Source organism: Falco peregrinus, chromosome 16 (assembly GCF_023634155.1).
Source record: "Falco peregrinus isolate bFalPer1 chromosome 16, bFalPer1.pri, whole genome shotgun sequence".
Classification (NCBI taxonomy): domain Eukaryota; kingdom Metazoa; phylum Chordata; class Aves; order Falconiformes; family Falconidae; genus Falco; species Falco peregrinus.
In genome coordinates this window covers 6213874-6238965 of record NC_073736.1, presented here as the reverse complement: position 1 = coordinate 6238965, position 25092 = coordinate 6213874, and the positions used below count along the sequence as shown (strand labels likewise).

Here is a 25092-nt window from a genome sequence, read left to right as displayed (position 1 = left end):
TATTTATTTATTTACTGGTGTGGTTTAAGTGATTGCGAGTGATGCTAGCGTGCAGAGGTGGGACCAGGCGTGGTGTGGGTATATGCTCTGCAAGTAACGCTTACACTGCATCTGCACCGTGCCATCCGTTGACATGCCTGTTCTGTTGCTGCCTGGTGCCCACCCCGGCCCAAAAAAGCACAACCAAAATGATTAGGATGGGAATTTATAGCTGACAGTCCATGGGAGGCTGTTGCTTGGGGGAGCCAGCACAATGTAAATAATCTGGGACCTTCTGTTCTTCTTGGAGACAAGAAAACATATGAAGACCCCACCATTAAGCCAGACTTCTGGGTTCACTGACTCTGTTGAGCATTTTATTGGCTATTACTCATGACTGTGTAATTCAGATTAATGGAGCTGGTGCCTTGTGGGTGGTGGAGACAGGAGAAGGGTTGCATCTGAAGTTGTCTGGATGCTGTTAAATTTTTCAGCATTGAGTTAACCCTCTGGTGACTAACAGCTTTCCACATCTGCTGGTAAACAAATATCTGTCCTCCCTCCCACCTGTTCCTAGAGAGATGCTACGGAGAGGTATCAGGGTGCAGTGCTCAAAGATCTACTCATGGGGGTAGAGAGCAAGCAGCTATCCTCACAGCTTGCCTTGCCCGAGGGAGCTTACGGCTCCTCCCAGAGCCAGCAATACTGTTTTGCTAACCTGTAGCAAAACAAAAAAAAAAATGGCAAATACTTAGCTTGGTTATAACTTAAAGCCAGGGAATAAATATTTAGAAGAGTGCAAAGTCTTCTTCCTGCTAAAAGACTTAACTGAATAAATCCCTGTGGTTAAAGAAGGCATTATATGCTTGTTATAGCGACGCAGTGATAGAAACTGCCATGAAAAGCCAGAAATTTAGGATCCCATTCCAGCTTGGCCTTGGATTAGATGGTAATAATGAGGATCTATGCAAACTTTGAAATTGCATTATTTTATTAAAATGTTAATGCTGTGGTCATTTTCTCCAGGAGCCACGTGCTCCTCGTGCTCTCACCAGGGAGGAAACGATCCAGCGTGTGTCTCAAACAGTTGAGGAACTGTTTTCATTAGGAGGAAAATCCAGTGGGAATGCCTCCAACTCATCTTTTATGAGGCGAGAGCGTCTTAATATTCATCAAAGTGCTAATTTGCTTAATTGTGAAACAAAAAGATATGAAGAGAATTAGCAAATAATCGAATATTTCTGGAACGTTAATTCCATTTCCAGCCACAGCTCTGGCAAAACGTTGGCCTTGGGGGAGACTCCAGGAGCAGGGGGACACTGTCCCTCATTCCTTGCAGGACTCGCTGTAGGATTTGCTTTTTTGCACTTGCAGAGATGTGTGCTGTGGGTCCAGAAGTCCTGGCATGCCATTACATATGGATTTCGACAGCTCCTGTGACCCCACTGCCCTAATCCTGGCGATGTGATAGTTTAGCAAAGTGGAGAGGAGAATGTATTTTTTTTTTACCTGAGTGCTATATAAAGGAGCCTGATGATTAAAAAGGGGTCAGTACCAAGAGGAGAAAGATCCAGCAGCTTCTGAGGCTATAAATGGTGGGAAGTGCCCTCAGAAGCAGCAAGAATATGCAGTAAAAATGTCTTCTGAAGTCTGGAAATCTGGAACAAAATAAAATTCTGCCACAGTAAAATGACATAGAGAGCAGCTGTTCTTAACGTCGATCTGCTGCATGTTAATGTACTGGGGGAGGATTGTCCAGAGCCTGTGATTTTAAATATCTGCTGAGAAAGAAACAGGATATGTGCATGTTTAAAAACACATCTTTCAAAAAATGAGGGGTTTTTTTTGGTGTAATTCAGCTAAGAAATGTGTGCTCCCCAGTAGTGATCAGTAGCAGGTCTCGAGCTCCTGCGGCCGTGGTGTTAGGTACAGACCAGCAGTAAGACGCGATGCTCTGTTGGACTGTGATGATGCTGAACAAACTGAGATGTGTGGATGCTTCCCAACAAAGCATAGATGTACCATTTCGGTCTGAAGCCCATCCTCCTTCTGTGCTAGCAGCAGCTAGGATCAGCTTTCTGCTGAAATACGTTAGGGAAAGTAGTTGCTTCATTCTGAAATCTGGAGTTGTGGTTGTAGGCACAGTCCTTCCCCACTCCCCCTGGCTCCTGTCCCAGCCCTGTCTGTGCCTCGCTCCAATTTATCCGCAGTCCTTTTGAGCTCTCCATGAGCCTTTCATGTTTCATTGCCAACTTCTTCCAAAGCAGAATATTTGACATTCGATTTCACTCCCACAAAGCACAGAAGCAACAGTTGCACAGCCCAGTCCGGGGGAGAGAAGGATAAAGAAACTTTGCTTCCAGCCACTTACTCAGAGTTCTTTAACCACATGATTTAAGAGTGCTTATTAGGAGCTTTTACAGGCTCTTTTCCCACTGCACCTGGTTTCAAATAGCTCTTTACAGCAAAAGAGGAATGATTCTGACCCTGACAAAAGCAGAAATTCATTTCTCAGCCTTGCTCCAGCAAGAAGCGTCATTCCTGCCCACAAGCTGAGCAAGGCTTGGATAGCGCTAGATGCTGCTGAGATGGAGACGTGTCGCATTCGCAGAGCAACGTGGGGTGGCAGGATGGGAGTAGCAGTGGGGCTGGGGAGTGCTGGCAGAGTTGCATCATGCCCCCCGACCGAAATAGCGGTAGGTGCTGCGGGTGGGTCAGCTTTTGGGGGGACCCGCACAGCTGCAGCAAGAGGATTTTCACCAGGGCTCTTCTCAGCCGGAGCCCAGCGTGAGCTGCCTCTTGTTTTTCATGGACAGACAAATTCAACTAAGAGTTTCTATCAGAAAAAAAAAACCAAAAAACCCACAAAAAATATTGAAGTGGAATTGGTAACCTTGCTGTCGTGATGGGCTTGTCGGCTGCTTGGCTGCCCTCTGCTGCAATGGTGAGACGTGAGGGTGCACCCAGGGCTAGGAGCCCCCACCCACCAAGCGGCAGGAGAGGGGTTAATGGCAGCGCAGGGCAAAACCAGTGACAAATGTTGTGGGGCCACCAAAAGCCCCCAGATTAAAAATCTTCCCATTTTAATGGTGAGTCTGTCATGGAACCCACACCAACATCCCCTGCATGTGCCGAAAATCTCTGATTTCTTGCTTTCAGAGGGAAAGACTGAGGCTTACAGGAAAAATGCTGCTTATAGTGAGAAAAAGTGGCTTTATAATTCAGTCCTGAAGCATTAATTGTCTGTGTGTCAGGGAGATGGTAGGTTTTTTTAATGTATGAAAGCTCAGTGCATTTCAATTAAATAAGCCCTGTAGGATGGGAGCAATTTTCTGACTCCAAGGCTGCAACCCCTTTTTGCTGGCTGTCTCTGCTCCCCGTGCAAGTTCAAACCGTTGCAGCCCTGGTTTTGCATGCAGCAGGTTTGACTTTGCTCCCACGTACACCTTCAGCCGTCGCGAGCTAACCCTGTGAGAAATGGTGGGCATACTTCAGCACGGAGATTATATAAGCATCAGCGGAATTGGGGCCAAAGATTTTTGCAGCTCTTGATAGAAGAACAAATTTTGTTATTTTTAATCTGGGAGTGAGCGGAGGCTCAAATCAAACACATTGCAGGCACCGGGGCAGGGATTGCCGTCTCCAAAAGATTTCACCACCTAATCAAGGGCTATAAACATGGAATTTAAAACAGCGTGATCAAAATAACTTGCAGGGCTTGTTGGAAGGAATATCTCTGCTCTAGTGAAAAGAAACATGGCCCAACAGGTCTCTCCCCCAATGCAGAGCTGTAAGCCCTGACTGCAGGGGCTTCTCGCAGCCACAGGCAGCGAGGGGCACAGGGTGCTGGTAGGGGCAGAGGAGTCGGGCACCGGAGCAGGCGTTCCCCCTCCTCTCATTGCCTTTTCCCCACTGGCAGACAGACCCTACCAAGACGTGTTTTTCCTCCTTTATTTTCCCAACACTTTATTTTTTTTTTTTAGCTAATGATCCACCACTTGGTTTTGCTAATCACATAAATAGTTCCATGAGGTGCTGAGGCTGTGCGATGCGGGTCTGCTCCCTGATGGGTGAAGCAGCACCTTCCTAATGAGCTACCTGGCCAGGATGTTGCAAATGCAAAATTCATCTTCCATCAGCATCCTCCAAAATCCCTGCACATTTCATTGCCTCGGAAACACTGCTGCTCTCAGCTCATCCATAGTTACTTCGGTGGTTAATTCTGCCACAGGGGGATGATTTCTTTCTGTTTTTATACAGTATGTAGCAGGGAAGCATCCTGCTCCGTGACTGGGAACTTCACTGTTCCCGTGGTAGAAATAATAACACATAATCACCCAGTGAAATGCAGATAACATCAATTAGCACTGTGGAGCTCGGAGGGCCGTGGACCTCTGTAGCTTGGGATGTACTGAGGAATTCTTTGCCCTTCTAGCAAGTACCAAATGCTCTGCGGTCGGTCTGCATGCATGATGCTGAGCTGTGTGTGGTGCTGAGCCCCTCCACGCCTGTTGCAGGATAACCTTGCCTTAGGGGGAGGCAAGGAGGGTTTAGAGGGTGCAGGCTGACTTCTTGTTTTTAAGCCGGCAAGCGCTCGAGCACCTGAGCAATTTCTGGTGGCTGGTGGGACATTTTTATCCCTGGTTGATGTAGTTCAGGGGCCCTTATGCAGAGCGTTATGAGCGGAGCTGCGCTCCTGCCCGTCGCTTGGTGGGAGGCAGCGAAGATTAATGCCAACCCCTAAAGATTCCCCTCACGCCGTGGCGAGAAGGGCACGGCAGCAGGGAGGGCAGAGCTGCTGCCTGCCGCTGTAAGTGATGGCCCCAGGTGCGGGGAGGGGGCCAGCGCTCCTGCCGGGGGTGTGCTGGGGACACTGAAGGTTATTTGGATTGAAGAAGTGGAAAGGGCCATTTTATGGCTTGCAGCCACTTCATCCCAGCCTTGCCTCTTAAAAAGCAAGGAGCAGCTCTAGACTCCATTACTCTGTGTGCATCAGCACTGGGGGGCATTGCCCAGTATGACCAGTATTGACCAGGCTATGAGCATCTTGTGGGTGTGGAGGGCAGAGGGAGCTGGCAGCGCTGCCGGAGCTCACTCAGACCTGTTGCTTTTCCCTCAAGTGAAGTTCCTCCCTCCCTCTTCCACATACATCATTGTGGCTGTAGGTAAAGAAATTGTCTTTTAGCCTGCTCTGTTAGCTCTGAAATATTTGCTTTGCAAATGCCCCTGTGTCAGGAGCTGCAGATCTGCAGGAGGCTCTGCGGGTAATTTGTTGCACAGCTCCCTGTCCTGTAACCCTGAGATGTTTAAGTCCTGTGAAAACAGCTTTGCTTTGGACTGAACTTTGTGGTTGCTGACTGAGAGGGAGGCAGGCGGGGGCTGCCCGCATGATTTAGAAGAGGCTGGAACTGGAGTGAGGGCTGAGAAAAACAAGAAGTCCATCAGTTCTGGAGTAGCGAGGCTGTAAATACTGATGGTGTCCTGAAAAGAACTGAGAAAACACAATAAAAAATGCAAGAGATGTGGATAAAAGGGTCTGGAGTCATCAAGAGGGAAAAAATGAACTGATTAAATTTTTAACTACATTATCTGCTAGTTGAACAGCCAGTTAGCTGGACGTAATCTTAGCGAAGTTTGAACCACTGGGACAGGGAAAATGGCTTTGCTGAATCCCACCAGAGATGTCCAAAATCCTGCCTCCCGTGCACTGCTCCAGGGGCTCACCCTCACCCGTGCAGATAACACAGCTTGCCTGGCAGGGGCTTGCTACGACCCTCGGTGTCACCAGCCTGACTGGGACCCCCAGCTGCGCCAGCACATTGGGGTGTGCAGACGCACTTGCCCAACTTGTGTTTTTCCACAACTACTGCCAGAAAGGCGTGAGATAGCTGTGAGGTGGGGCAAAGAGGGAGTAGAGTAGGGGGATGAATGAGGGAGTGTGGGGATGGCGAGAGGATCCCCCCCAAGAGCAGCGTGGTCCTTGCTGCAGCAGAGCTGCTGTCCTTGAGGAAGGGCTGTGCTCCGTGGGGAGGTTTCACCAGCTCTGTGCCATCCCCTTCCACCACCAGCTGCTCACGCTACGCTTTTCTAAAATTCATCAGCTGATGCAGGTTTTTTCCACTTTTCCTCCCTGTAGTCAATTAGGAATAATGAAGAAATTCAGCTAAAAACTTGTCTGAGATCATGAACAATATCTACCTGACAAGAAGGATGTGTTAATTAAAGCCAATTGACCACAACAAACCCCAGCCCAGCCAGGTGGGACAGCATGCTGTCTCATTTTCCTGCCCTGCTGGCAGTCCGTTTGTCACGCCAGCAGAGCTCTGGCCACGGTGGGGCTGCCGTGGTGGGGTCCAGCCTGGTTCCAGTCCTGCAGCCCCGCAGCCTGCTGAAATTTATGTACAGACACAAAATGTTCAAGCATCTGAGGGGGTGGAGTTAAGTGCTGAAGGCTTTGAGGTAACGAATACTTGACAAGAAAACTTTCCTGGAAGAAGTGGTAAAAAATACCCCAATGTAAAGATTCAATATCAGGGTCAGTGGGTTTGTTTTTTCTAAATGAGTTATATTTTCAACATTGCTCATATGGTTGTTTCTTTCAAGTGCTTGCTAGGTTTGCTTTCAGGGTTTGTTTGGTTTGTTTTCTTTTTTCTTTGGATTAGTCTGTTTTTCCCCTGCCAGTCACAGCCACAGGGTTCCCATGTGTTTGCTTCAGCACTTGCTTCCCGTTCCAATTCCCCCTTTTCCACAGACCTATTGTTTAAATTTCAGGCAAGCAACCACAGTCCTGAAATATTTCCAGAATTTCCCTTACGTGCACGTACGCACACAGAGAGCTCCTCCTTCTCAGCACACCAATGCATCAGGTGTTTGTAAGGGGACAGTTGACATCCTCAGTAGTTGCGGGAAGGTCTAATGTCCCTCCAGGTTTGGTGCCACCACCCCTACTCCATCCTGGAGGCAAGCTGAGGTTTCCCACGCATCTCTGTGGATGGTGCTGGGGTCCATGGCTGAGTTTGAGCTGTGCAGGGAACGCTGTGGAGCTGTGGCGTTGCTGTGGGATTTGCATGTTTGGATGGACAGACAGACATGGGTCTCCTGTCCTTAACAGGAGCAATAAGAGAGGGAAAGACCTCTGTTCCCGAGAGAGAAAATTACTTGAAGGAGAATTCTGAAATTTCGCACTCGGTGCTCAGCTATGAAATTTAAAAGCAAACCTCAGATTCCTCTTTCTCTCTATTAGAGCTTTTTAAACTTTTTTTTTTCCTTCCCCCCTTCCTATGCTGCTGGAATAGTTTGTCTTCTCAGCAAATGAGTTTGGCGGCTATTCAGCCGGTGAGGAGGGGAATTGTTCACACCGGGCGCTAACAAAAAAGAAACATAACTCACAATATGGTGAGGGGAGCTCTGAAATTGCACGAATTATTCTATTTTATACTTTAATTAGTTTGAATTAGCAATGGGAATAGATGCATAAAATGATCCAGTGAAGGGTGAAATGGAAAAAGGGATACGGTGTAGAGTATCACTTTATTATTATGAAGTTTGCAGGAAGTCAGCACAGCCGATGTGCAGACACTTGCCCCTCTGGATCTTTTCCCTGTGAGCTCAGAGCCGCGGGCTCTGCAGGGAAGGACAAGGTGCCTTGTGCAGCTGCCCTTGGACGTGGGCTTTGCATGTGCACCTCGAAGCCTGGAAGGCTCGGGATGATGTGGCACCTTTCCTGGTGGCTGTGAGTGGGATGGGGAGTAACTAAGAGCCCCCTCCAGCAGTCTTCTCTCCAGGCTTGGCTCTTCCCTGAACCTCAACATCGGGATCAGACTGGATTCCGTGGCTCAAAGGGGCAGGAGGATTTAAGAGAGTTCAAATCCACCCCGAGTCTTTAACCTCGGAGCATCCTGTGCCATTTTCTGGTTTTCTCCTCAAGGTTCTGAAAAGTTCTGCAAAATCAGATGCACTGAGGTTTGGCTTTCAGTGTATTTTTTGTTTGTTTCACTTCAAATCAGTCATGCAGAATACAGCTACAAACAGGGATTCCTGCGATAATACTGGAATGAGCAGAGCTAAAAAAACGCAGCAAGTCCCATCCCAAACCTCTGAGTGTACCCAGTCAGTGGGACCCTTAGCCCAGTCCCACTGGCACAGCTTTAATGCAAACAATTATTCAGCTTTAAAACCAAGTTCCCACCAAAGTATTTGAAAAGTTCAGAAAAGTTCAGAAAAAAGTTTCCAGATAGGTTGACAATGATGGATGTGCCCCAGGGGAGCTGGCTGTAATGGTGTTGTGAGCTGGGACTAAATATAAAAGTTAAGGCTGGTTGCAAAGCAGAAAAACAACTTTTGTGGCATTTGCTGTTGTTTTCCCTCCTCCTTCCCTGGCAAAATATTTTCCCTGTTAAAACTTTGCTGTAGCAAAAGATGTTGAGATTTTCTAGAGCGTGCCAGACCATGGGTATGGAGGAAGGTACAGGGGTTTCCCTGGGGAGCTTGGGACATTTCTGGAGAGCAGGCAAGTTCAGCATCCCGAATGAAAATCCGGAGCACCAAACCCAGCGCAGGTCCTGGCCAGAGCTATCTAGGCAGGGGGTCCCTCCAGCCCCGAGGGTCCCTCTGGGTCCCTCCAGCCCCGAGGGTCCCTCCAGCCCCATCCCTGCGCCGTCCTCGCGAGCCATTTGATAACTCTGGCATTTCTGGCTGATGCTAGTGAGGAAAAGGAGCTCCCTTAATAATCTATTATTTATTTTAGCAGCGCGCAGGAATGTGCCCAGCAGACTAAACACTCTGTGCCCAGGGCTGTGCTTGGGACTTTCCCCTGCCAAGTTCGTGCGGGCTGATCCGCGAGGAGCACAGCATTCGTCAAGAGCTGAAGAGGGCTGTGCAAGGGGAAATAACAGTGGGGTCCTGAAGGTTTTTGTGCGGGTGTAAAAGAAATCATTTTTATTGCAATCAAGCTTAGAAAGTGCTCCTTGCACGGGGAGATCATTGTTTTCCCTCGTTCTTTTTCCTCTGTGCTTACCTGCCTGTTTGGTTACCACAGCTGCCTAATTTTCAGTGGCTTCTTTGCAGCAACCACCACCAGGCTGTGAACATTTTGCTATCTGCTAACAGATTTATCCTCCCCAAAGCCCTATGAGATGGAGCAGCGATATCACTTTTTAGATGAGGAATTGAAGCATAGGGATGCTACGTGACCTATCCTAAGTCACACAGGAAATCTATGGCAGAGGAAGAGATTGAACTGAAACCTCCCAAATCCTTAGTCCCATAACAAGACCATTCTTCATTTCACCGCTGTTCAGTTCAGTGTTCTGTGGTCACAGTGAGGTGAGTATAAGAGAAGTCACTGGTCTGGTTTCCAGTGACAAATAGTTTACGAAGTCTTCATCAATGTAAGCATCACCTTCCCAGCTGCAGTTAGTCATATGGACTCTTGGAAGTGTACCTTTAAAAAAAATAAATCTTCATAAACAGGTGATTTCAGTGCACAAAAATCACTTTGAAAGCATTTAACCTTCATCAGTAAATCCTCAAGTACCTGTCACGAAGGGCGATGCTCCTTGAAGGTGACGCCGGCGTGATGGAGGCTGCGGTGCCGCACAGCTGGCCGGCTCCTCGGGAGCTTGGGGAGCCTGTTCCCGTCCCGGCAAAGCAGCTGGAAGTGGCCGTAGCTGGCAGCGTGTTCCCAGGCTTGACTGAGCAATAGGTTGATCTGTCGTGGCAGCCCTCGAGTTTCAAATGAGATTTCGTGTGCATTGTTGCTGCCAAGCTACACCTGTGCATATTAATAGGTTCTGGACTTTTCTTCTTCCCAGACTTGGAACTTTTCCTTTTTCCTCCAAAACTCTTTGAACTCTGGCAGGGCCAAACTGCTGGGTTTGATGGCAAAAAACGAAGCTTAAGTGGGGATTTGCCCTTTCTGTCTTGAACTGCCTGTTCCATAGGGCATCTCCGTGGCACTGTCCTTCCCAGCTGCATCCAGGACAGCATCACCGATGTCAGCTGCTCCTTGTCTGTGCAGACAAAGCAGGGCGGAGGATTTTGTGCTTAAAACTAACCTGAGTAGGGGCTCAACCAGTAGTTTTCTGCTGTGTTTCCAAAGAGCTGAACAGAAAGGCAGGGCCACTCTCTGTAATCGAGTCTTCCTAGCATGGCTGCTCACCTTTCTTTGTTAGATGAAAATTGGAGGTGTTGGGTTTTTTTATTCTAAGAGGTTTAATCTAAGAGCAGGGAGAGAGAATGCTTCAGCTGATCGCCATCCTTCCAGCCTGCCGACTGCAGCCCAGAGGGCTGTTCAGTTGCAGAGGAGCTGGCACGGGAGTTTCGGAGCGTGCTGGAAGCTGGCACGTACGTACTGCTTTACCCAGGCTTCAAATGAAACAAAATATGGTTTCAAATGTGTACGACTGAAGTCAGAGCAGCCATGGATGTTGCATGGAGGAGGAGGAAGATTTTAAGGCAGTGGAGGAAGTCCAGCATGCTCGCCTAACACTAGGTTTGGTTGGTTATAGGAGTATTTTAAGTGATGAGTGCTATTCTGAAGTTGTGCCACCAAAAACAATGACACATTGCCTCCTCCCCTCCCTGGCTCCACTTCAGAGTGTCTCTCTCCAGTTTTCTCTTGCAACACATATTTATCTGCTCTGTGCCCTTATGGCTGTTTAATTAGTATTCATGTTTCCTTTCAAATAGAAATTGAGTTGAGTGCTTGGAGAGCTGGAGGGACTTGCATTGCGAGTGCATCATGTGGGTGGGACAGTGCCTTCTGCTCTTCCACACGTGGTATTGAAAGGCCTGGAGGAGACCAAATTAGGTTGTCAAGACATCAGAGATGTTTTCAAATAATTGAATTAAAAGACCCATTTGGAATCCCATGCCAGCAGCGGAGAAATAAGATTTGAGTAGCACAGGGGCCCAGAAACAAGAGCCAAGCAATGAGGGTCTCTCAGCAGCTGGGATGGATGGAAGTGTTGGTGGGCTCCATTCTGCCTCAGCCTGGGATCACCATGATCCAGGAGACTGTTGGAGGCAGGGATCTGCCTTTTGCTCCGTTAGTGACATGGATAACGATCCTGGTCAGTGCTGCAAGCTCCAGAGCGCTACCGTGATAAAAATCCAAACCAAATGGCCAAAGTCAACTGATACTTAAGGTAGACTTTGGCAAACGCTTGCTTCCTGCCTGGCCACCAGCTTCTTCTCTTGCTGGTTTGGGCAAAGTCTGTGTGACAGAGTCAGCCCCTGGTGCCCAGCTGCACTGGACATGTGCTACGTGAGCACCTCCCGTTGAATCTGCTGTAGTAAGGACGGGTTTAGCACTGCGCTTCACCGATGATATTTTCATTGTCTCCTAACAAGCCGCAGTTGTTGCAGGCTTCTTCCCATCCCTTTAAGAAGTGACTCACAGGCAGGCAACTGTCAGTGTCTTGCGTGCTATTAATATCTCCATAAGAACATGATGATAAGTTGGTTGAATTTTGGTGGGGGTTTTTTTATTTTATTTTGGGAGAAATCAGAGGGGAGGATGGGTGTTAAAAAATGACTCCTCCTTGTGAGGCTGGGCCTTTGTGTGAGTGAGCCGACAGTCTTGCCCACAAAAAGAATTTGCTTAAAATCCTTACGTACGAAAAGAGCTGACCACACTAGAATAGCGTTACTGGAGAAACTGTGCCAGAAACAGCATTCCTGTGGCTGGGGAGAGGGGTGTGCAAGCTCCAGTTGTTAGGCAAAGACAGGCTGGGTTTTTCCATTTTAGGTCCTTGCTTTCAGTGCACGTGGTCCAGGCTGGTGGCCTGTGACCCTGCTCATCCCCTATCGTCTCCTCCAAGAAGGGTGCTAGAGGATATGTTGTGCTTGTGGGAGAAGCATCCCTGTAAGGCGGCAGTGTGCTAGCAGGGCATCTGGGTTTAGGCTTTGTACAGATGTGGGTTTGCTGCAGCAGAGGACGTACCATTCCAGGAAAGCTGCATCCCATCCAACAAAGGACCTTGACCCACCAAAGTGCATAAGGGGATGGCCAGCTTGGGGCTCTCCTTGTCCTTGCAGGGCTGTGGTGGGGCTTAGGACCACAGTTCCACCTGCCACTACCCCACGTGCAGAGAGAGCCTCCTGAAATAGCCCCCCAGCCCCCTTCTGTGATGTCCGCAGGGATGGGGGACTGCAGCACTGTACGGGAGCGGTGCTCGCCCCAGCTGGGCTCCCGGTCGGTGGAAGGAGAGGTGAGAATGTCATCTAGATCCCAGCTGGCAATTTCCTATCCTTTCCTAATGGACTGAATGTGGTCCCCATAACCATAAATTCTCCTGGCTTGGGTCAGTTGAAATTGGAGACTTAATGCTATAGAAGGGCAGGTTTTTATTTTATTTTTGTGCTCTGTGTAATCACATTGATGGCAGCAGTGTAACAGCCTTGAATTATGGGTGACCAGAGAAAAAGAAGGCATCTCCTTAGCTCCCTGTTGTTATTGTCTTTGGGTGCAGAGCAAAATGTGTAGGCTCCAGGCTAGATTGTGTAAATCTCGTTAGAAAGCCATTCCCGGCTAATGAAACCCTGGGAGAGAGGGATTCGGCTTCCCAGCCTTCAGCCTTATAGCAAAGGCTGGAATAAATCCATCTTCAGTTATGTGTAGGCTGTTCTCCCCTCTCCCCCATTGCGAGTGTGTATTTATTGGTAGAGTTGAGATACCGTCGCTGTTGTTTCAGATCAGCCGCAGGTCAGCAATTTGTTGCATCTGCACCTGAATGATTTCAAGTGACAATTACTTTCTCTTAAAACACACACACACACACCCACACACACCCAACAAAGAAATAATCTAGTGTGCAAAGAATTCTCACCTGGTCTTCAATCCTTCTACGGAAATAGTGAACGGGCATGTAGATAATGATACCTCCCCCACTGTGAGCCCGTTCTGCAGCTTGCTTGGCCATGGGTATTAATTCAAGGGGCCAGAGCTGTTAAGGAAAGCTGTTGAAACAAAGTATCTGAGATAAATGCATCTCATCTTTCCCTGTTTGTGTAGGCTGAGAATGTGCCTGCCAGAGCCATAGATCCCGCTCGGGGTCATGTTTGTTTGGCTGCGACTTTGTTGCTCAAAGCATGGGTTTACCGGCTCCTACTGTGTGAAATACGATTGTCTTTGTCCTCCTTTGCTTGATGGCCTTTGTGGTGTTTGCTGAAGTTTTGAGAGCATCTGTTGTATTCCTGGTCTTATTAATATATAGATGTGGCAGACAGCTCGTAATGCAGACTGGCTTTCAGCACCAGGATGTGAGCCTGGACGAGCTCCTCCTCTGCAGGTTATGGGGGCGATTTGGAGACCCTGACACCCAGGCCCCCCTGCCATCCACACACCTGCAGAGATCTCTAATCCCTTGTGTTCAAGCCCATCCTCGCACTGTGCCTTCTCCTCCCATTGCAGCATCTCACTGCAGACACTGAAGCAGGAATGTTGATTGCTCTGTTCTCTGCTTTTTCTTGTTTCATCCGTATTTTCTCACCTGCCTTGCCTAATGCATACAGACACAGGGGAGCTTTTTCCACCCCTTGTCTAACGGGTCTCGACCTTGCTCAGGGTTTGCTGTACATCCCCCAAGTGGCTGTCAGCTTTTGCTTCTGGAAGCAAAGCTCCAGCCCAGTCTGCAGGGCTGGGGGGATGGTACCCTGGGATGGGGACATCCCTGCGCAGACCACGACACCTCGGCCATGTGGGCAGCACAGCGGGAATCGCTGTAGGACCCCCGTGCTGTGGGCAGGCACAGGGACTGCCAAACGAGGCGGTGGGAGTGTTCCAGACCACCAGTGCTTGTAAATAGGGGCTTGCTTTAATGAAACAAACTTGCTGGGTTTGAAAACAACCTGGGAAATTTGTTTGTGTAACAAAAGGTGCTGGTGGAGGCGAAATCAGATGTGCCTGCCTGTGGGAGTGGGGCAACGTACAGCCCTCAGCAGGGACTAGATGCAACAGTTGAGCTGGAAATGCAGCAGTGTGGAAGCATCCAGGCCCTTCTGAGGCAGCATAAGCTGCTGGAAATATTTGCATTGTTTTGCATTTCCTTTATCTCCTGCCTGTCCCAAAGAATAGAGGGTATCCTGTGCATCTAATGAAGTCTCTGAAGGTTTGAATACTTTTTTTTTCTTTTTCTTTTCCCTATTCTAACTGATCTTTTTCAATGCTTTACAGCCTCATGGTCTCTAATTGAATGCATTTTATTTAGAAAATAACATTTAGTGCCACTTTGGGTTTCCAGTTATTCTTCAATTGGACTTTGAGGGCCCGATGTCTTTGTCATTTTCATATGCACAAAAGATGGCAACATCAGAGCAGCAAACACCATATTATTTCCACTACTGATGACTAGGCTTGGGAGCAGAATATGCAAGGCCAAATTTAGTCTCAGCATTAATTTATTGAAATGAGTTGAAGTATTACACCAGTAGCAAATTTGTCCCACGGCTTCCAAGGATGCTGGAAGAAATTAGAGCAACCATAGCTGTCAGTGAAAGCCACTGTGAGTGTCTCCTTGTTGCAGCTACTAATGTGAAGAGCTCGGGGTTTTCATATGAAACGTCTGGAGTCGATCTGCGCTGCAGTGCTGACAGCGCTGATGTCTCACCCCTTCAGCTCCCCGCACACGGCAGAGAGCGAGTCTCTCCCACACGCTTTTTTGGGCATCAAAAGCTGCCAGCGCTGGGAAGGGTGGGAAGCTGATAGCTGCCTGTGATAACTCAAGGAGCCTCCTCCCTGCTAGGTGACATGGCTCAGCCTGATCATCTCGGGGACACACGGATGATGTGGGTAGGAGGCACCAGCCTGTCTCCCCACCGTCGGCTGGTTTCTCCAACAACCAAAGAGTCTTTCGAGCGAAGGGAAGGGGAGGCGTTCAGTGACAGTGGAAAAGCCTCCAAAGGGTGGAAGCTGCAGCGATGCTGACTGCATCTGTTAGTGTTTGTGATGGACTTTAAGGTCCTTGGCGACACCTTCTGTTACAGGAGGAAAAGATGAGCGCTATACAACCGTAAATGTATTATAATAATGACAAATGTTCTTGTAACTTGTTGCAAAAGGAGAGATTGCTGCTCCCATGGAATGGGTGTCCTCTGTACTCGGCGAGGGCGCAGTGGTTTGGTTTGCATCTTGGAGGGCTCTAGCGTTAGTGCTGGCCTGTGATGAAACAGCTAATTAATGGCATATGCCGCGCTGCCAGAAGTGTGTGTGTGTTCAGAGAGGGAGGGAACAGGATCTGTGCAGGACTGCTTGCTCCGAGGCTGAGCAGCCCTGCAGCCCGTGCGGGGCTGGTGCTCTGTGCTCGATCTCTGCCACAAGATTTGACCATTTCCAGGAGCCAGAGGCTGTGCCCAGAGGCTCTTCTGTGGGACTCGAAACCAATGATTTGCCTTTTAGAGGAGATGGGGTTGACCCGAACCTTGCTCTCTGCTGTCATCCCAGTGAGGCAGAGCAGTCCTGTGGCCTTTCACAGCCTGGGAGTCAGAGGAGCGGTGATGTTCCTCTTTGTCTAAATTTGCTCTTTGAGTCTAAACTATTACGCCGGGGCTCCTCTCCAGCCTTGAGAGAGCAAGTCTGGCACCTTATCACAGGGCAAGACACCCAAGGTTACCATAGGCAGGATCGGCCCAGGAGGGCGGCAGGTGCTTTGTCTTCGTGCATCCCTACAGGAACAGTAAAATACCTTGTTCAGAGCAGTAAATGAGGATAATCCACATGTCCTGAGGCTTCAGTGCAAATAGTATCTTAAACTCCAGCCCATCCTGGCCCCGTGGCGGTCAGGGCAGAGGGTGTGCAGCAGCTGCACGGGTACCTGCAGTGCCTGGCTTGCGGTGGCAGCAAACGCAGCACCTTAGAACACAGAATCGTACAACAAACTGCACATTTTGATGGCTCTTTGTTTTCCTCTGGTTTGATGTGGCCCCTGAAGCTTTGCCGTGTTGTCTCTTGAGATGTTCTTTTTGGTACTCACCCCCTACACCGGCGTGCCTGTGCACAACAATGGGGCCAGCGTGCTACAACTGCCATGGGTCAGTGGTTTCCTTCTTGGGGAAAAGGGCTTAAAGCTCATTTTCTTTCAGAATTAGAGAGTTTGGGATATACCTAGGAGGGTTCATTTCTCATGCTGGTGGTCAGGTTCCTAAATTATTTTTGACAGCCGTATGTAATGATATACAAATGGGAAAGTGATGGAGTAGCAGAAAATTGACTGGCAAGGACAGCATAATGTAGTTAGAGAGCAATACTTACTAAAAAGCCATGGAGACTATGGCAGTGTTCCTGGAGCAAACCAGTAGTAGGACCACAGTCAGGCTGTGAAAACAGTAATGATACAACTCTGACCTTTAAAGCTACTTAGGGCATTCAAATGCTTTCGATTTTCAAGGCTCTATAAAATTACACAAACCAGCCATGCCTGTGACTTTCCTCTTAGGTTTCTGCAGTATTTAAACAATTTGAAGAACCCTGAAATGGTTCATAAAATGGGGAATTGAGAGTTGCTTGTGTGCTTGCAGTGTGCAGCAGACTTTCATGAGGGGCTACAGAGAAGAAGCCATGCAGGGTCTGGGGTCGCTGCGCTGAACCTCCCCACACAGCCCCAAAGCTCACCATCCCCGTGGAAAGGCCATGTCCCATGGGATGTGGGCATCCAAGGAATGAGCCCCCAGCCCCCCCAGCCAGGCTCCCGCTCACCCAGCCTGGGGTGTGTGATGCCTTCCTGGGAAAGCAGAGAGGTAAGCAGGCATCGTAGGAGCTGGAGGGGCTGGAAGCCGCCGTTTTTCTGCTCAGCCCATTCTCTGGGCAGAGCTGCTGTTGAATAATAATGTCAGTCACACGCGAGGTGCAGGGCAGAGCTGAGGTTGGGCTATTTAAATGATACTTGCGTGTGCCAAGAAAACAAACAGAAAGGGCCAGTCAAAGCTTTTCAGTGTCATTGACACCCTCGGACGTGCCAAAGCCAGGAACAAAGCCCGCATTGTCGCAGAGCACAGCCTGCCAGTCTGTTCGGAGCGGGCAGATGCAGGGTTGCCCACCCTGCTGTGCCACGGCCAGTTGGCCACGTGGGGTCCCTTTCAAGGTGGGTGGCGAGACACGTCCTCCCGTGCAGCCCTGGGCTTTCTCCTGAGCACAGAGGGTAAACAAAATGTGGCCTCCATGTCCCCGTGCATGCCAGGGGTGGCAAGTGGCCAGGCACTTGAGGGGGGATGCTGTAAGGGCAGGGGTGGGGAGAAGCCATATGGCAGAGGGAACTCCAGCTCTGTCTCCATGGCGGGCACGAGAGCGGTGGCATTGGGACACTGGCCCCAACATGGGGTCTCCCAGTTGTTTTGGGGCAAATTGCTGCAGACCTTGTCTGTGTGCCCCCAGAAAGTGCTGTGCGGAGACCTCAGGCTGAGCAGGCCCTGGAGGAAGAGCAGCAGCGGTTCATGGAGGCAGCCCAGGAAGGGGAACATGTTGCTGCTCCGCCTGGGCTGCAGCCCTTGTGCTGTGCCCCATTGCACTGCTCTCACCAGTGCTAGTCCCTCATCTATAAACTGAGGATAATGTTTCATCTGCTTCTGGGAGCAGCTGTGGTCTATTATTCTGTGTGTACACATGTTGCCCATTCCAGCAGGGCTACAACTTCTCCTAAAGCTCCTGGGCATGCCAGAAACGTAGGGAACATGCTGTCGTTCAGGGACACGGGGTGCTGGTGACCATCGGGTGCAGCCTCAGGTCCCTGTGGGTTTGGCTGATTTGCTCCATTGTGGTACATGCAGCAATGGAGCAAGGCAAGCAAGGGTTAAGCACGGGGCCCCACTGGAGAGAGGGAAATAACCAGTGTGGCAGGGGAGCTGGAGGGAGCCGTGGGGTCCCTCGCTCTGCAGCAAGCGCTGGGCTCCAGCTGCCTCCCATACATATGCTGCTCATTTTTCATACTGAACACAGCTGCCGCCAGCATCTCTTCCTACCCCTGTTCCTGCCAGTTTTATGAGAAAAGAATAAAGAGGGGAAACACATAACTGCAGAGGTTCATTTGCCAATTGTCAGGCTGCCGGTGCATCAGAAATAGAGTCATCGGTCTGCTTCCTCCACCTTGCCGGGGCTGCGCAGGCATCTTTTCATTAGCAGCATTATTTATTCATGGCCCTCCCAAGCTGCTCTCCTTTTTGGAAAAAGGGACCTGCTGATGCTCCTGTTTTTTTCCAGGGTGGCTTTGGCCTCCATTAGCTTGCTCCGTGGGTGGGTGGGACAGGAGAAGCTGCCTTTCTTGGAGACCTCAGTCTCTACGCAGGGGTGAAGCCCTTCTCTCCGCCGGCGGGCTGCGATCGATCAGATCAGCAAGGGCAGGCACCAGCGAGCGGTGGGATTGCTGGCTACCCCTCTTTCTTTAGCTTGGTAATTAGAAGCTCTCAGAGAGAGGGAAAAGAGGTCACACATGGAGTGGGCCTATTAACCCTGTCCCTTGCCAGCTACCCTGCAGAGAAATGCCCTTGGAGCAGCTGCTCTGGTGCGGGCTTCCAGCAGGAAGGCAGCTGAGGGGAGGGAAGATCCCCCTCCACCTCCGCTGCCCCAGACACCGGCGGGGATTCACCTCCCATGGGAGGTCTGCACCTGAGAAACACAACACCAGGGACTAAATTTTGTCAAGAAGTGTTGGTAGACTCATCTCTTTCATACAGCGGTAAGAACCACCGTGGTGGTTCCTTGCGCCCATACCCTGCCAGAGGCAGGAGACAGCAAGCAGGTCAGTTACCCACTGGTCCTTCTCCTGGTGCATCCTCACAGATTCCTGGCATTCCTAAGTTGGCCTTAATGAACTGATCTGCAAGTCAGTGCCATCTACTTTCAGCCTCCTGGGGTAAGGCTTGCACTTTTCGATAGCTGGGAGGACCTTCCCCCCCCATTTTCAGCCTCACTAGAAAGTGAGGGCTACCAATTTTCATGCAGGCTGGTTTATTTTGTGGTTTCAGTCAAAGTCCTTTCAACCCCGTAGCTTTTCTGAGAGCCGGTCTCTGTAGGTGGACTCAGCAGCAATCTGCAGGATCCCCCTCGCAGTCTGCCGGGTCTATTGCTGTACTGACGCCAGTGATATTTATGGAAATATATGCAGAAGTTCCTCAGGCTCTGATGGAGCAGAAATAGTTTCATGGCATTATTTGCCCAAAATGCCACCGTTTTGAGTGTTGTATCCGGACAGTGAGAAGCTGATGTCAAAGTAACTGTTTACAGCGGGAGCTGATATGGCTTCTAGGGACAAGTGACTTAGCATTGCAGCACTGGGAGCATTAATGCAGCAATTCTGAAGTTTATGTATAAGCTCTGAGCTTATATCACCTCTGCCTTTCATCAAAGCAATACCATAGCCCCAGAGCTGCTCTTTGATTCTGTTTCTCCCATACAGCAAAACACCAGCCCAAGGAAAAGCAGGTAAAGATGAAAGCTAAACTCTTTGCCCAACCTTCTCTGGCTACAAAAACCATTCCAGCTTTTATTGCAGATAATGGGAGGCCCTTGGTTAGTTTTCCCAGTTTCCCAGGGGCACTTCCAAGCCGCAGGCGGTGGTGTTTGCTTGGCGGTGTGCAAAGGGAGGGGAAGTAGGTGTCTAAAGTGCTGACTTGGGTGGTGGCACTGAAAATGAAGTCACGTCCCAAAGGATGGGAATGTTGTGGGGAAGGTTTGGTGGGTGAAACCCACAATGTTGTGACTTGTGACCCAGCGAAACCCCTAATTGTGTGTTTAAAGTAAACCCCAGACTAGCGCTGTTCCTTTTGCGTCTGTCTTGGCAAGTTGCCTTTGGCTTTGAGGGCTCCTATCACTCATCTTGTGGTTAGCTGGTCAGGAGTCACCCTAGTAGTTAGGAAAGGAATGTTAAAGGCCTGTTGTGCAAACCAACCGCTGTCTGAACAGACTTTGTTTTCAATGTAAATCTGCTGCAGGGAATGATTTAACCTTCATTTATTCTTTTTTTTTATTATTATTTCATTAAATAAGATTTATACAGGTGTAGTATTGGAAAGGTCATCCATCCCCCAAGCTGTGGGAAGAGCTCTGCGCATTCCTCCCTCTTCGCTTTCCTGCTTTACCCCTCGTTTTGGGGTGGGAAAGCACAAAGACTGGGTTTCGTTGCCTTCCTGGAAAGTTAATTTATATCTGCATGGTACACACAACCCCCTCAGCCCTCCTGCCCCCCATTCCCACACTTAATGAATCTTCCACGCTCAGCAGTATTTTAGCTGGAGTAGCCAGGAGCCCCATTCAACCGCTGTGTAGCCTTTCCCCAAGGGATTTTATCCCAGCTGAGGGGAAACTGGGGGGGTTATTCCACTCCTCTCCCCAGGGAAACATCAGATGATGTATCCGATGACTGCAGCAAGGACTGGGGTTTGGGCTCAGGTTCTCTGGCTTGCTATGCTGCTAGCGATTTGCTCTGCACTTTTTCTTCACGCTGTTCCTCTTGCACCTCTGAAATGAGTTACGTTTTTCTTGTTTACTGATATGTTATGTGGCTGAATGTGAGGTTTTTGCAAAGATATTTGAGATCCCGTAGCAGCAAGGCATCAGTGATTTGACCCACTAACGTCGGTGGGCTTGCAGTCGTGCTCTGTTTAGCCTGTCAGCTGGGCTGGCCATCCAGCTCTGGGCGAAGCACCCCTAGTCACATAGTGAGGACCTCAGCCAGGCAGGAAGGTTTGCAAGGCAAGGCAGCAGAGCTGGAAAGGACGATTTGCAGCTTTCCTAGCACCAACCTGTTCTCTAGGGCTTTCCTGAACCCAGAGAACAGATGGTTAGGCTGGAGGCTGGGATGCAAGGACAAGGGACTCTTGTTGACATTACCTTTACCAGAGTGCCTTTCATCATTAGCATGTAAATGCCACCAAGCACCCAGGAATTATCCATCTATGATCTCTTCATTAGAAGAGGCCTCTGATCAGGTTAATCTCACTTTCCCCGTGTGGAAAGGAGGATGCAGAGCAGCTGTATCCACCAGCAAATGAAGGTAGAATGAATTTCTGAGATGGAAGGATGTTGCGAGCATCAGGTTTTGAGCGAGTCGGCAGTGATTGCTTTGGCTCTTGCACAGAAATGCAAGAGCTGTGACAGCGGTGTTGATGGTGGTAATTGAGACTAATGGGACTCGTCCTCTGCAGCAGGTGCCCTGGAATACGTGTGCGGTGGATGCTGCCTGGCCCAGGTCTCCTGCAGAGAGGAGGGGAGCGGTGGAAGCTTCCAGCCTGGCGCATTTTTTCAGCCTCTCAATGGTCTGCTCTCACTCCTGGGAAGCAGAAGCCAAAGCAAGCATGGGGGAGGGTGGAGGAAATGTGTTTTAACAGTAAATATGGCCTTGTTATTTATCAATGCAGAGTAATTGAAGTGATTTCATGTCGGTTTTAAATGCAGTGCCTAGGGATCTAATCTATCTGTCTAATATTAATGGGTAATATTTGGTTGCCTCATTCATTCATTACTGTTTTCATTAAGACTCTAATCCCATTTAGGAGTCTGTTTGTCATTTTAAACTCCTCTGTTTTATCTTAGCCTGCCACAATCCTTTTTAACAACTTAACCGAATTCATGAGTTCTAGGCTAGCAGCTTGGGGGAAGGGGCCTCTGCTGTCTGGCATGTGGTTTTTATGGGGAGAGAGGAAAAACAGACGGCTGAAGGCAATTGCAAGCAGCAGGCACTGAGCTTTCCTGCGATACACACCACTGAGATTTAAGTCTTTCATAACAGAGCTGGATGTCTGCGTTTCAGAGCATGGAGCTCCTTTCTCTGACACAGGGAGTGCATTGACACTTACTCTGAAGCCTCCATCATCTCCAAACCAGTATAAGAAGCCGCTTGGAGCGGGGCTGCTGTTTATAAATGCTCAGGGTGTTTCCAGATGGCCGCTATCATTCCCTCCAAGGTGTCCCCACTTCCAGTCGTCATCACATCGTGGATGCTCCTTAACACCAAGGCCAGGGAGGCGTGCTGATGAGGGCTGTGGGAACGTACCTGGAAATGTTGACCCCCAAGAACATCTGTGCTGGGGCAAACTCTGAGCAGCACAGTCTTTGATTTTGAGGTGGAGCAAGCTGCATCGGCGCAGCTGGGAGCCACCAGCCAGGCGCTTGCACCAGCGCTCTGCCCAGGGAGCAAACATCCCGCAGGAGATGGGGCCGGAGGACGGCTGTTTGTTGCAGGCAGCAGGAGAGAAGGTTTGTCCTGCTGTAGCTTGTGTTGCAAATATTCCCAGCTGGGCATCTCCTGACTGCAGCCCTAAGGACAGCGTGGCTGTTTGCTGTCCAAGCATGCACAGTGTAGGGACAGAGTTAACACAGACCTGTCTTTTTCCTGCCTAAAGCCCTGTGAAGCCATTGCACAGAAGAAATAAAGGGATTTCTATAAAGTGAACTGAGATCCTCTCTCCGAGGAGGAAACAGCAGAGCCTGAGATGCCCCCACCTGCACCGTCCAGCGTGACCGCTGCAGACCGAAGCACCGAGTCAGAGCCATGACCGGGGCATTCCATGTCACAGAGCAACCTCTTCCCACTGCGTGATGCTGAGAGCTCTGTCCCCTGTCCTAGCTCTCCTCCTGGCCGAGTCCCCATGCCCTGGGGCTGGGAAGTGCCCGGGAAGCCTTGGTGAGGTTCCCACAGCGCTGCCGGGCATCACCTGTAGTGCCGAGCGGGCAGTGGAGCTGGGCATCCCCTGCGCTGCAAGGCGTCCAAGTCTAATTAGAGTCCCAGGGAATCAAACCATTGTGCTGTTAATGACTCTCTGGCAATGTTCTGACTAAAACAGTAATTTTAAGAAGTGCAGTCCAATTGTAAGTGTGTGTTGAACACCTAATTACATTGGTTACAACTCCGAAATTATTCCGAATTCTATTTTTGCCGCTTCCTTGCAAAACAGAGAGGGAAAGAAGCACACACTTTATAATTATTCACCTTAATTAATTTTCTGAGCTTCTGCTAAAACTTATAAATGACTGCAGGGAGTGTGCTACGAGTTACGTGGCAGCAAGGCAAAGCACCGAACGTGGAGGCCGTGAACTGATGCGAGATGAAAGTTTACTGTGTTGGATAGATCCCCACCTGAGCCCAGAAATTTTGGAAAGCTGCTCCCTTTTCATCCTTATTAATTAGTTCCCTTGAGGCCTGGACTAATCAGGGCACTGCTCATTGGCTGTGTGGCTGTGGCAGGGTGGTCTCGCCGAGCAGTGTGCTGTTCATCAGAAGACAGTGCCAGCGCTTCAAGAAGTCACTTCTGATGGCAGCAGTGATGTCCCTCAGCAGGGATGCTTGGATGTGCCATGTGGCCGCTCCAGGCACATCAGCCTCTTATCCTGGAGTCCGGAGCAATTCCAGAGGGACTTCCCATGGGCAGCAGGGAGTTTGTGTCACCCCGGCCGATGCCAGCAGCACACAGAGCTGTTGCGGAGGATCTCCCACCCGGACGGAGCAGCAGCGCTGTGCAGCACGCCTGGAAAGAGCCTGATTTCCAGATACTCACTTGAACTTTTTTTGCAGTCAAGAGCAAAAATGCAGCTCCCCTGAGGCACGGTGGTTTTCCAGGGGAGGAAACACATGGATGTATTGTAACATAACCTCATTTTCCTGGTGGAGACCTTTAGCATCTCATTCTTCATTATTAGTGTGTGTACACATTTATCATGTTACCCCCTTTCCTTGTCAAGTAGAGTTTCTGTGGTCAGTTCTGCGGGAGAATAGAGCAGCTTAGTGTCCCAAATGAGCCAGATACTCTGCTGAGGATCCCGTATGCCCCAGCTGTGGTGCACGCCGCGTGCGTTAGGGTGCTGCACCGGGCTCCCCAGCCAGCACCGTGCGGCGCAGGAGCAGCGTGGGACACAACTGCTGCGGGAGAGCTGGGCAGGAGCGAGCATGTGGCTGCACCTCTGCGGTCCCGTGTGACCTGATTATTCAACCCATAAATTTTGCTGCGTTTGCTTATTCCAGAAGCCTGTGTAAATACTTCAGCCAGTGTTATTATTTTTATGCTGGAGATGGAGGAATTCCTTCCTGATCTTGTAGGTGCACAAGGTTTTTCTGCTGGCCTGCTCTCCCATAGCAGCGGACATGCATAGCTGACGTATGGGGATGCTGGACGTGCATCCCCAGCCACGCGCTTCCCAGATGCAGATGGTCCATGCAAAGCAGGAGGGAGAACTGATGCTGCCAAGCCACTTTGGAGAGGTGGCTGTCACATGTATGCTGGCACTGGCATGCCAGGGGCTAACTCTGAGCATGGGGTGGGCATGCAAGTGACAGCATGGGATCCCAAACGCTGTGCACAGCCCGGAGGGCTGCGCTGCAATGGCACAGCTGGGATCCAAGGGAGGGCGAGGCGCTGGGACCCCCATTCCAGGAAGGGGCACGGTCAGTGCCCGTGCCAGACGGATGGTACCCTGCCCCTGTACCACCTCCTGCACGAGTCCGCTCTGCAGCAAGCGAGCAGCATCGTCGCCTGCCGAGCGCAGAGGAGGAGCTGCCAGATTGAACAGACCGAGCATTCGGTGAATGGTTGCAGGCAGCCCATGTTCGAGATGAAAATCCATTTCTCCTCCTCCAGGTTTACATGACACTGTGCTGCCCCTGGGAGTGCGGATGGGATCTCTGCCTGGCACTTTGTTGGTCCAACAAATCTCGCTCAGGTGTTTCATACTGATGCAATGATTAACTCGAGTCGTGGTAAACCACAGGAAAGCATTTGCCTGCAGGAGCCTGCGTGCCAGAACATGAGTCTGCTCCGCGCCCGCATCCTGCTGGCTGCTGCTTGCTTAGATGGAGGAAACTCTGGCTTGAGGAAGTTTTACAGGTTGATCAAGCCTTACTTTGGGGCACTTGCTGGTTTTTTCACTCTTTCTTGCTTCCCAGAGGAGGCTGCCCTAACTTTCATCACCTCTCTCAGGAGCCTAGTGCTGTACATGGAGAGCAGCTGGGTGCCAAGGAGACAGGTATGCTTGGGGAAGGTCTGATTACTCACTAAGAAAGCTATCTGGCCTCCTGTGCTCAAACAGAGCTTGTCCTCATAAGATGCTAATGAGGTTCTTATAGCAGTAAAGCCAAACGCATTGAAAAGGTTGCTTGGATCAGAGTTTAAGGGACTTTCTCTGCATGCATCTGC

At 49.9% G+C, this 25092-nt stretch overlaps 1 protein-coding gene across 1 annotated transcript in view; it reads left to right on the top strand.

The window, feature by feature from the left end:
• The window catches only part of PLXNA2 (plexin A2), a 179386-nt gene that overhangs the window by 73465 nt on the left and 80829 nt on the right, over positions 1–25092 (top strand). The gene's annotated exons all lie outside the window — the stretch shown is intronic.